The following is a 12,302-nucleotide window of genomic DNA, read 5'->3' as shown; positions in this document are numbered from 1 at the left end:
CTGCCAAACAGAAGTATATTGGAATTTCAAAATCCTTCTGCCATGCCCACAAAATATACACAAACACACTGAAAATATGACCCTTGTAATTATGTACAAACGAACAGTGTTGTGAACCATTCAAATGCACAATACTCTTCAAAATACTGTACTTAGCGAAATATGCACTGTAATGGCTGTACTCTGCGAAATATGCCCTGTAATGTCTGTACTTTGTGAAATATGCCTTGCAATGACTGTACTTTATGAAATAGCTTTACTCTAACACTACACAAACATGCAACTACTTTATACACTTCAAATAACTTCGATATCTTTGCTTAATATGAAAATGAGGTTGTTCCCTTTATTTATTCATTTTATGCAATTCAGACTTTATTTCAAACATTTTCTGTAATAATTTGAATATTTTTATCAATATTGTACATATCTGTTTATGCAAATATCATTTAGAATGTTTTGCATGCCCCATTTCATATTATGAGAAAAGAAATAGTGCTTGAGGAAGTATTAATACCTCAAATTCGTTTCTGACCATTTTTGCGAGGTTTGCACATTTTGGGAATGATCTGCTCATCTATATTTCACCAGCTCTAAACAAGTGCCTCTAGTCATTTTGCCCAAGCCGCTTCTAACTTCATGCCCCTTGGATATGTCGGTTCTGACTCCTTGTCCTTTATACATGCAGCTTCTGAGACCATGTTGCTTGTTTGTCTCTAACACATATAACAAGAACACCAACAAGAAGTCCAGGGTTTTCATTTAGATGCTTTAATACATAGAGACACAAAAGGATGGATAGCAGGATCATTAAATATGAACAAACTAGTTAACAGACAGACCTTATATACATACATGCTTACATCTCAACTGCTTGTTACAAAATAACACTCTAGCTTGCATGTGCTCAGTATTTATACACTTGTGCAAGCCCTTGGATAGCTTCTTAAAGGTATATACACATATATCGATCTACAAACAGAATTCTGAGAAAAAGAAAATAATTATGCAGATCACAGACTTCAGGGGCTATTTTTTGCAAAACAGCTTTTTAATCTAATATTTTTTTCATTTTAACTGTTGGTCATGAATAATGTGAGATATAAGGTTTCTTCTACTGCAATGTTTCTGCTGTAGTACTGTTCCATTCTGTATCAATCACAGGTATATGATTAACTACTTGAAAATGAAGCAACTATGAAGAGAATTATAAAGTCATGCCATCATGCTAACTGATATGATATGCACCAGGTTATCTCAGTGTGGAGTAATTGTATGTTAACAGCGCACTACCACATCCCTAAAAAAAGTGAGTTTTGTCTTTTTGGCTTTTCCCGGTTAGGGGTCGCCACAGCGGAACTCCGGTCCGCTAATGATTTATAGTAGATTTTTTTATGGTGCCGAGGTGCCAGCCTGACGCCCAACTTTCAGCGAAGGCACTCCCATTCACGCATATCTTTCGGAGACCACTCAACCGCGGGGAGGACATGCAGAAGTGAGTACATGTTCCAAATATTTCAGAATAATAGTTATCTCTTATACTCTTAAATCTAACATATATGATAAGGTTCTCTAATATTAGGGAAAATATTGATATTGTCCAGTATGTCTGGAAAGTTTCACTGTACAGTTTTCTTAAGTTGCATGTGGAACCATGGCCTGAATGTTTTTAAGGGCTACACAATATGAACTGGTAATGCAACAAAGTCTTTCACGAGAGATTAAGAAAATGTTAATGTTCACATTATCTATGCTGCAGCATGCAGTTTATATCAAATCATCTGCAAGATCAGTTTTAGAACTGTGGGTCTGTGTACTGCAGCCCAACAAAAATGTTTGATAATGCATCTGATGACATAAAATAAATGTATCCTATATTTATTTACATATTAATAAAAGCTCTTCATATTGCTTTTCATCTGCTATCTTTTTTTTTTCTTTTTTTTTTTTGTGAATTTGGACAGTTAACAGTTTACCTATGATTTATCTTTGGGATGTAGAAAGAAAATTGCACAAGCAAGCAAAAGTCATTGCAGACTGGGGGGGGGGGGGTGCAGTCGTCACACAGGAGGCACCTCAGCTGAAAACTGAACTGGAGAACCAAGCAATCTGAGGTAGCAATGCCAACTGTTCTAATGTACACTCACACTGGCATTTCCCTTGTGCTAAATTTAGAATACAAACAGGAACAGCATTGTGAAAATGCTAAGTGCCCAGCAGAACTTATTAAACAAAGGATGCCATGATGTTTTTTGGATAAGGATATAGTATAATTTCTTTAACTTTAAGAGTGTGAAGCACACCACTTCATGCCTTACTCCTTGAATGTCATTGACTATAGTTGTTTTATGCCCATTTTCTGTAGGGCATAAAACCTTCCATAACTCAATGCTGGATAGTTTGCCATTTAACACACCCTTTATTTAATATTAATACTTGTGGTTCTTCATAAGTCAGAGCAAGCACTTAGCAGCCCCTCACTTAAGTTCAGTAAGTCAGGCAAGAAATCTGATATCATATTCTTTTAACTTACCAAATAGTACATATTCCTGTCCATGAGTGTTAACTGGGAAATACGATGCTCAAGACTAGAAATAAGCTATTCAGTGGAAAAATTGTGTACTATATGGTTGTCACTGGTCAGCTTCCACCAGTCTCCATCCAACAAGGGTGGTGCAGTAGTGCAGCGGTTAATGTTGTCACCTCATAGCAAGAGGTTATCTGGTTTGATTCTCGGCTGGAAGGCCTTCAGTGCAGAGTCTGCATGTCCTCCCTGCATTCATGTGGGTTTCCTCCCTCATTCCAAAGACATGCTTCTGGTGCATTTCTCCGAAGGCCTCTGCTGAAAATAGGCTGTGTCCTAGTCAGACTTTCCTGGTCAACAAAAGTTAAAATAATATCAGGAACACATAGAACTATGTCAGAGTAAAATAGCAATGTGGCAGTGTGCATATGAGATATGCAAAATTAAAAGCATTCTAAAGATTGCAAATGCTTTAAAAAGTTAATTTACTGTGGCTCCCTATTATGCTGTCGCAGACACAGGTTGTCAAATGCACCTTTGTCGAACTGAAAAGTGCAAAAAAGGCAAAATAGCGAAGCGGCTTTAGAGCGAATTCTTTCCCTGGGAAAGAATTTGCTTGGCTGCTTTTGCTACTTTGCCATTTTCAGCAGTGTAGTGTGATCTTAGAGTTGGTATATTTAAGTAAGGGGGTGTGGGGGGTGAAGCCCCCCACATTACGTAATGTTTTACAGTTTTTTTTTTTTTTTTTTGTTTCGGAACAGCGATTTTTTTCCCTTGGAAAATAATCGCTGTTCTGAGGTTTCAACGTTGTACGCTTTCACTTACATGGGGTTGATTATGTGTCGTTCGCTCTTCTGAGCGTGCAATATCATAATATAGACCCATTTACTGTGTTTTGGAAAAGCTCAACTGTAATTTGAAAGGAGGAAATTGGTCAGCCTTTTTGGAATTTGGAGATGTTTATTGGCAGGTACTGGTAGACGCAACACAACCACCCGTTATTAATGATAAGATTTCTTCAACTGCCATATTAAACATTAAGGCAGAGCAAATATGAATTATATTTAAACAAAAACTTTATATTAGGAATTACTTTATATTAGGAATCGTTCCCAAGGCAGTATGTTGAATGCACTTTGGTATTGAGGGACACCATATATTCAGTTTTAATTTATTTGAATTTATTTCAACGAATTTATTATAAGGAATATATTGTATATATTTCATTTAGTTAACTTCTTCTTCTTCTTCTTTCGGCTTTTTCCCGATTAGGGGTCGCCACAGCGGATCACCTTGTCCGCACATTGAATGGCAGTGGAGTTTTACGGTGTCGAGTTGCCAGTCCGGCGCCCAACCTTCCACAGAAGGCACACTCACACGCACACCTAGGGCCAATTTAGAGTGTCCAATCCACCTGCAGCATGTCTTTGGGATGTGGGAGGAAACCGGAGCACCCGGAGGAAACCCACGCGACCACAGGGAGGACATGCAGACTCCGCACAGAAGGCACCCCAGCCGAGGATTGAACTGGAGAACCTCTTGCTGTGAGGTGGCAATGCTAACCACTGCACCACCGTGGCCGCCCATATTTCATTTAGTTAACATTTTAAGTTTTTAAATTCTTGGAAGTTGATACTTTGTATTGAAGTTTATAGAAATACTTCAAGTGATTGTAACTTTAAGAAACAAATTTCTGAGTGGTGTTAAAATTGATTGTTATTGAATGCTATGAGGTTTTAAGTGTTATGTTAACTCTGCATTTTTAATCTAAAGAAGTTCCATATCTAATAAATAAAAAATGAAAGTGCTCATTGTTATACATTGGGCCATTATTATCATATGAGAAGCCATGTAGTACTACTGATAGTAGTCAGGATATCAGGAACAGATGGAACTATGCCAGAGTTCAATCAGAAGTGGTAGTGTGCATCTTTGATATAAAAAAAGAAAGAAAGAAAAAAACCAAACATGGTAATAAGGGTAATTTCTTTTCCTCAGTGACTCTGGGGTATTAACCAGGAAGGCATGTCATGCTGTTTAAACACACTAGTAATGGAAAACCATTGGAGGCCAACATTTTAAATAAACAGTGATTAAAAACATTGTCCATTTGTCCTGCTGGTGGAACCCTATGAACAAGGGTGTCCTGCCTTAGAATGATGGCCACATGTCATAATTAACGTGAACAATGTTATCCAACCCCCCCCAGTGTTGTTAAATCCATTAATAAGGGATCGACGTTATTGACCTTTTCATGTGAAATGTGTTTTAAAAAGATAACACTATTCTGATATTGGAATCTAATAAATGAGTGTCTTGTTCTGGCATGGCAATGAAAACAATGATTCATATGGATAGGAAAGATGACAGTCATCATAAGCAGCATTCTGTAGGACTGTGAACAACTGCATGCCAAAATGTTATTAGTCTATATACGGTCGATTTACCCGAGGTATATTTTTTCACTATATACAGATTAAGCCACTGCTTTGGTGAATGGCGAACCATAAGAGTATGTTAATTCAAATCTTTATTACAAAACTTAATGCTACATGGAAAAAGGACTGGAAGTTATTGTTCTCCTCATGATTGATTGTAAGATATTTTATGTACATCAAACACTGGCAGAAAATGACGATACATGTACAATACAATTATAATTAAATAATTTCAGCCTCTAACAAACATACATTGTGAAATGTTTAAATTTAGAAAGGTCAAACAAGAGCTAAACAAAACAAAGGGCAGTTGCTGTACAATGTTCATTTGTTGACAAGCAACTGCAATTTTACAGATATTAACTCAGAAATTAAAACACTGATTACCCACATTTTTATTCTGAACAAATAAGAGAAATGGGATTATCTAATATATAAATTATATTAAATACTTACATAGACATGGAATAGGAGAAAACTTTAAAAGTATGATAGAATCAAGAGAATCAACAATGGAAACCAAAGCAGTCTAGAAAGACAAGTAAAACAAAAGATGATCGAGTCAGAAAAATAAATACCAGATATAAAGTTTACACACCAGATCAGTGGGCAAGTATGGGATGACCTTTGAAATGTAAATCACCAGTGTCTATCCACTATGGAACAGCAAGCCAAGAAAAAAGGAAGAAGGGTACATACTAATAAACAAAAAGGGACCACACACTTAAAATACTGTTAATGGAGCAAACCACAGACTGAAAGACCCATTTAACTGTCTACTTGTACAAGCTCATATTAGTAACTCAACCAAACTTTATATAGCAGTGACATATAAACCACCTTCTATTCTAAAATAATGGATGACACAAATGAAGCAATTCTAAACTAAGCTCCCAAGAACAAAATGTTAATAATAATGTGAGATTTCATTTTAATCATGTAAGCCCCAGAAGACAAAGATATTCAGATATCATTCTCAAAATTTGTTAACTCAACTAAGCATTGTTTCTACCAGACAAAATCAAAACACAAACAGACACACACTGTTATACCTACTAATTAACAATAGTGAATAATGCATGCCTCCCAGATTCAGTTAATGACCAGAATCTTATGTCTGTCAGGGCCTACTTCATATGATCAAGATTCCAGAACATTAAACCTCTGATCATCAAAAACCAGAGGATTAAAGTTCCGGAATATCGAACTTATGAAAAAATGTAAAATGTGAAAACTTCCAATTTCATATTTTTACAGGGAGGTAAGTCCCCCTGCAACCCCACACCCACTGCTACTTAAATATACCAACTCCAAGATCACATGACAATGAAGAGAATGGTAAAGCTCCCATTCTGCACTGTATAGTGATCTCCATTCACAAGGTTCGATATTTCGGAATTTTGATCCTCTGGTCTTCGATGATCAGAGGTTTGATGTTCCAGAATCTCAATCATATGAAGGGGATCTGTCTTTCATTATGTCATTCAACATATCTAAGTTTGCATATGTAGCAAAACACTCATAAAACATTCCATAATGAAAGGAATCCAAACTTTAAATGAAGCTAGAAGATATAAGTCATAACAGCCTTTTTGAAGAAACAAGTGGTTTGATATTGTCATAGAGAAACTCTTCCCAAAAAGAAAAAAAGGAATGGAAGATTACAAGGGAAAATTTGTTCTTAGTGCTAACCCAACACATTTTTTAAACAAGGTTGCAAAACTTGGCATAAATGAAAGTCTTCATATCCTTCAAATTATAAACAATTCACTAGCTTAAGGCAGGAATGCCTGTTATTTATTAAGGAGGCCACATCCATATATCACTGTAATAAACACATTATATCCTAAGACCTCTGGCAGTTCTGGCAAGTTGTAAAAATACTTCCTTCTTTGACAATTTCAAACACACACACACACACACACACACACACGCACACACACACACACACACACACACACACACACACACACACACACACACACACACACACACACACATGCGCACGCATGAACACTTACGCACACACACACATTTGATACTCTGTGGCATAAAACTTTTGTCAAAACTACAATTTATCACAGCAAACAACACAGCCGATACACCAGAAAATAGGCCCATTACTTTAACATGTTAGCTGAATTACAAAGAGATAGAGAGCTCCTAGAGAAGTTGTAAAAAAAAAAACACAATCCTTAGTCTAACCTACTTTTTTCTACATGCCAATATTCAGTGTTTACCAATGGAAATATGTTGTATAAATATGGATTATTTTATAAGAGGTTCATAAATGACATTTTTAGTTTATGGGGATAGACCCTATGTTAAATAATGCATTATGTATATATCTCACACTGTAAGTTTTTTGAAATTTAAGAAAACTTTTTCAGGTAATGTAGATCAATGTGTGTGTATGTACCTTTAAGAATCTATGTAAGGGATTGCACAAGTTTATAAATACTGAGCACATGTAAGCTAGACTGCCATTTTGTAGTAAGCTGTTGATATGTAAGCATGTATGTATATAAGGTCTGTCTGTTAACTAGTTTGTTTGTATTTTATGATGTAATTATTCATGCTGACATGTTTCTATGTATTAAAGCATCTAAATGAAATACCCCACCTGCTTGTCATCTATGTTAGAGAGAGAGAGATGAGCAACATGGTGTCAGAAGTGGCATGTCTAGAAAGACATGGTGTCAAAAGTGGCATGTCTAAAGGGGATGGTGTTAGAGGCAGCATGGCTAAAATGACTTAAGGCACTTGCTTGGGATTGGTGAAATATACAAGAGTGAATCATCCCTATAATGTGCATACCTTACAAACAGGTCAAAAACAAATTTCAGATATTAAAACTGGCTCAGCACTATTTCTTTTTCATAAAATATGAAACAAGTCATACAGAACATTCTAAATGATATTCACATAAACTGATATGTACGATACTGATTAAAATGTTTTAGTTACTATGGAAACCTTTTGAAAAAGAAAAAAAGAAATGGAAGTTTACAAGGGAAAATTTGTTCTTAGTGCTAACCCAACACATTTTTCAAACAAGGTTGCAAAACTTGGCAAAAATGAAAGTCTTCATATCCTTCAAATTATAATCAATTCACTAGCTTAAGGCAGGAATGCCTGTTATTTATTAAGGAGGCCACATCCATATATCACTGTAATAAACACATTATATTCTAAGACCTCTTGCAGTTTTGGCAAGTTATACAAATATTTCATTCTTTGACAATTTCAAACACACACACACACACACACACACACACACACACACACACACACACACACACACACACACACACACACTTGATACTCTGTAGCATAAAACTTTTGTCAAAACTACAATTTATCACAGCAAACAACACCAGAAAACAGGCCCATTACTTTAACATATTAGCTGAATTACAAAGAGATAGAGAGCTCCTAGAGAAGTTGTAAAAAAAAAAAAAAACAATCCTTAGTCTAACCTACTTTTTTCTACATGCCAATATTCAGTGTTTACCAATGGAAATATGTTGTATAAATATGGATTTTGGACTCCTTCTTTGCTTAGACCAACTCCTCTCTTTCTCTCCTCTCTCTTCTCTTTGTCTTCTCTTTTGACTCTTAACTTTTCAACTGTTCTACTGCCTCTTCCTCTCTTCTAACTTTTGTGTTACTCCCTCTTTTCATCTACTCGTATCATTTCTTGTTAAGCTACTACCAAAATTATCCTGTGCCCTTTGGATTCCTTCTATGCTCGGACCTACTCCTCTCATTCTCTCCCCTCTCTTCTCTTTGTCTTCTCTGTTGACTCTTCACTTCTCGACTGTTCTACTCCCTCTTCCTCTCTTCTAACTTTTGTGTTACTCCCTCTTTTCTTCTTGTCTCTTGTACTCTAATATCTTTCTTTTATTACATGCTATCATTTTGGTGTCCACTTTATTCCATTAATTAATATGCTCTGTAATCTGACTCTGTCATTTTGTCTACTAGAGTTTAGTGTGGCTTGTCTTTTTGTTAGATTTTGTTAATAATTAGCTTTTTACTAACATATAATATTGTTGTATTTTGTGTGGAGCTTTTCTCCCTGGGCCTCTACTGAAAATGGAAATAAATCCAGCTAGACTAGCCCAGTCAACAAATGTAAAATAAAAATAAAATAAATAAATAAATAAAATAATAATAATACTGCTGAGAACTGTAGAGTGTTTGAGCAAGAGTACAACATTTTCATACAGGCTGTATTTTCTGATAAAGATGACCATACAAAGGCATTTATTCTAATTAATTTGGCTTGGTCAGAAACCATAGAAAGGGAGCGTTCATTTGTGTATGTACCTGTTATCTTTGTGAGGGGGAAAACCATCATACCATTATCAAGGGAGGACCCAGAGTGCTTAAAACGTAAAACATAAATTTAGAGAAATGTGTAACCCCCAGACAAATGTTACAATGGAAGGCCACTTATTTTATACAAGGGATCAAACGTCTGGTGAAACTTTTGCAGCATATATAACTGACCTGAGGAATAAGGCTAAAATATGAAGATTTGGTGACTTAAGGGATGAGTTGATAAAGGACAGACTTTTATGTGGCATTAAAGACCATGCTGTGAGAAAGATTTTGCTTGTGACAGTGATTTAACTTTGAATAAGGCCACTGAAATTTGTCAGATACATGAGCTCACAAAAAGCACACACATATGCCTACAAACAAGAACAGTTCTAGAAATCACAGTGATAAAACTCATGTTGATAGTATGCAGCAAGTTATTAAAAGAAACAGGCCCGAGCACATGGAAGTAACTGTAGCACCTGCAGCACTCACTGGTAAACTCCAGAGCTTTCCAGCAAATTCCAGAGCTTGCACAGACTCAGTGAGTCAGAAAAATCAAAGCATAGGCCCCGACCTAGTTTCACTGCCAACTGTCACAATTAATCTAAAATAGGAAATGTTTAGCTTTTGGTCAGCAAAGCCACAAATGCAATAAATGGAATAATTTCAAAAGGTTTTGTAAATCATCAAAAGACACACATTCTTTTATTAACAGGCAACATTTTAAGAAATGAGTTGATCATTTAGAGAGCTGCAACCCAGCTCTTTATGTTGATGGTGTGTCAGTGCTTCGTGAAATGGTCAATGCAGTAGATTAAAGGCAAAGAATGAAGTATGTTCTATTGTTCAGATAAATGGCAAACCCATAGAGCTCAAAGTTGATACAGGTTGCAAGTGCAATGTTCTGTATGCAGAACCATTAGTTAGAGTGTGTCATGGTGAAAGGCTTGGTTTGGCAAGGTGTGTGAATCTTGTTCCTTATGGAGGTGAAGAAATTCAGACTGAAGGCTCAGTAGTGTTTTCATGTTACTCTGCTGGAAGATGCTACAACTTGCTATTTTATGTGGTCAAGAGGCACATCCAGTCATTATTAAGGCTCAGAGACAGTTTGAAAATGGGACTGTTTTCATTTAATACGGAAGTCCACCAAGTTAACTTAAAAGAACACTACTCTAATTTTGCCCAGTACATTTTTTCCACCTATGCTGATCATTTTGAAGAATAATTAGGCAAACTTCCAGTTGTGTACTCCATGAAGTTAGACCTGGAGGTGAGTCCAGTTATCAGGCCAGCACATAAAGTGTTCCAATAGTCATGCAAGACGGAGTCAAAGCTGAGTTAGATAAAATGCTGCAACAAGGTGTGATTTGTCCAGTTGCAACTTCAATTGAATGGGTATCTTCCACAGTGGTAGCTCATAAGAAAAGCTCAGATGACATCAGGATATGCATTGACCCATGAGATTTGAACAAAGCATTAAAATGACCCCATCATCCAATGAGCACAGTTGAAGAAGTCTCAGCCTTGATACCAAATGCCACTGTTTTTTTCTGTCTTAGATGCAAAAAGTTCATTTTGGCAAATTCAGCTTGACAAAAAAATCATCATTGTTCACTACTTTCAGTACTCCGCTTGGTAGGTACAGATTTTTGAGAATGCCATTTAGGAAAAATTCTGCAAGTGAAGTCTTTCAATGTGCAATGGGGCAAATTTTTCCTTGGTATCCTTGTGCTGTTATACTAGGCAACCTACTAGTAGTAGGTCATGGTGAAGCTGAGCATGACAGAAACCTCAAACAAGGTCAGGAAAGGGCATGTCAAGTGAAGCTTAAGCTCAATCCACACAAATGAAAAGTTATTTATGTTAGTCATTTATTTACCAGCTCAGGCTTATGACCAGACCCTTCAAAGCAAACAGCCATTCTCAAGATGCCAGCTTCAGACAATGTTCAAGCCCTGCAGCATTTTCTTGGCATAGTTAGCTACCTGGGAAAGTTCATTTCAGATCTGAGCCAACTATCAGGACCATTCAGAGAGCTGACACATAAAGATGTATCCTGGTCTTGGTTAGAGCAACGCTAAAGAGCATTTGATGCCCTGAAACAGAGAATTGCTAGTCAATAAGTTCTCAGATATTACACTTTCCTGTGATGCTTTGAAATTTGGTCTTGGTGTAGTCATTCTACCAGATGATCAACCTGTTGCCTTTGCATTGAGAACTCTTACCTAAACTGAGATGCAGTATGCCAAGATAAGAAAGAGCTTTTGGTAATTGTGCTTGCATGTTCAAAGTTCCACAATTATGGTTATGGTAGACCTATCCAGATTGAAACAGACCACCAATCTTTAGTCACTATCTTGAGACAGCCTGTGCATTTAGCTCCAGCCCAACTGCAACGTATGATGCTGAGATTGCAAAAGTATAATTTCAGTCTCGTCTAGAAGAAAGAAAGAATTCTGTATCTTGCTGACACCTTATCTAGATCATCCAGAAACACCACAGAACAGTATGAAAATGAGAACCTTGGTTTTGAAGTTATGGAAGTCAGAATTTTTTCTTCCAGACATCTTGATGAGTTGAGAGATCACACAGCCACAGATCCAATTTTTCAAAGGTATAACCACTTTATCAATCAAGGATGGCTGTCAAAGCAATCTAGTTTACCTCAAGAAATTCAACTTTATTTTCCATACAGAGATGAGATTTTGTCTGACAAAGGTATCATTATGAAATGTCCGAAAGTAATTGCTCCAAAGCCTTTGCAACAAGAATACATTACTATCTTGCACTGTGGTCACCCAGGAACCAACCATACCAAAAGAAGAGTGAGAGGACTAGTATTTTGGCCTTCTATGTCACAGGATATTGCAAGAGCACTTTCATCTTGTTCCATATGTAATAGTACAAAGCCACATCAACAGAAGGAATCACTTCAGCTAAACCATATTCCTGAACTACCTTGGTCAACAGTAGCCGTGGATATTTTCGAGTGGAATGATCAACATTATTTG

Source organism: Protopterus annectens, chromosome 5.part0 (genome assembly GCF_019279795.1).
Source record: "Protopterus annectens isolate FY-2018-M chromosome 5.part0, PAN1.0, whole genome shotgun sequence".
In the NCBI taxonomy this organism is placed as follows: Eukaryota; Metazoa; Chordata; order Ceratodontiformes; family Protopteridae; genus Protopterus; species Protopterus annectens.
Note: the sequence above shows the minus strand (reverse complement) of the source record.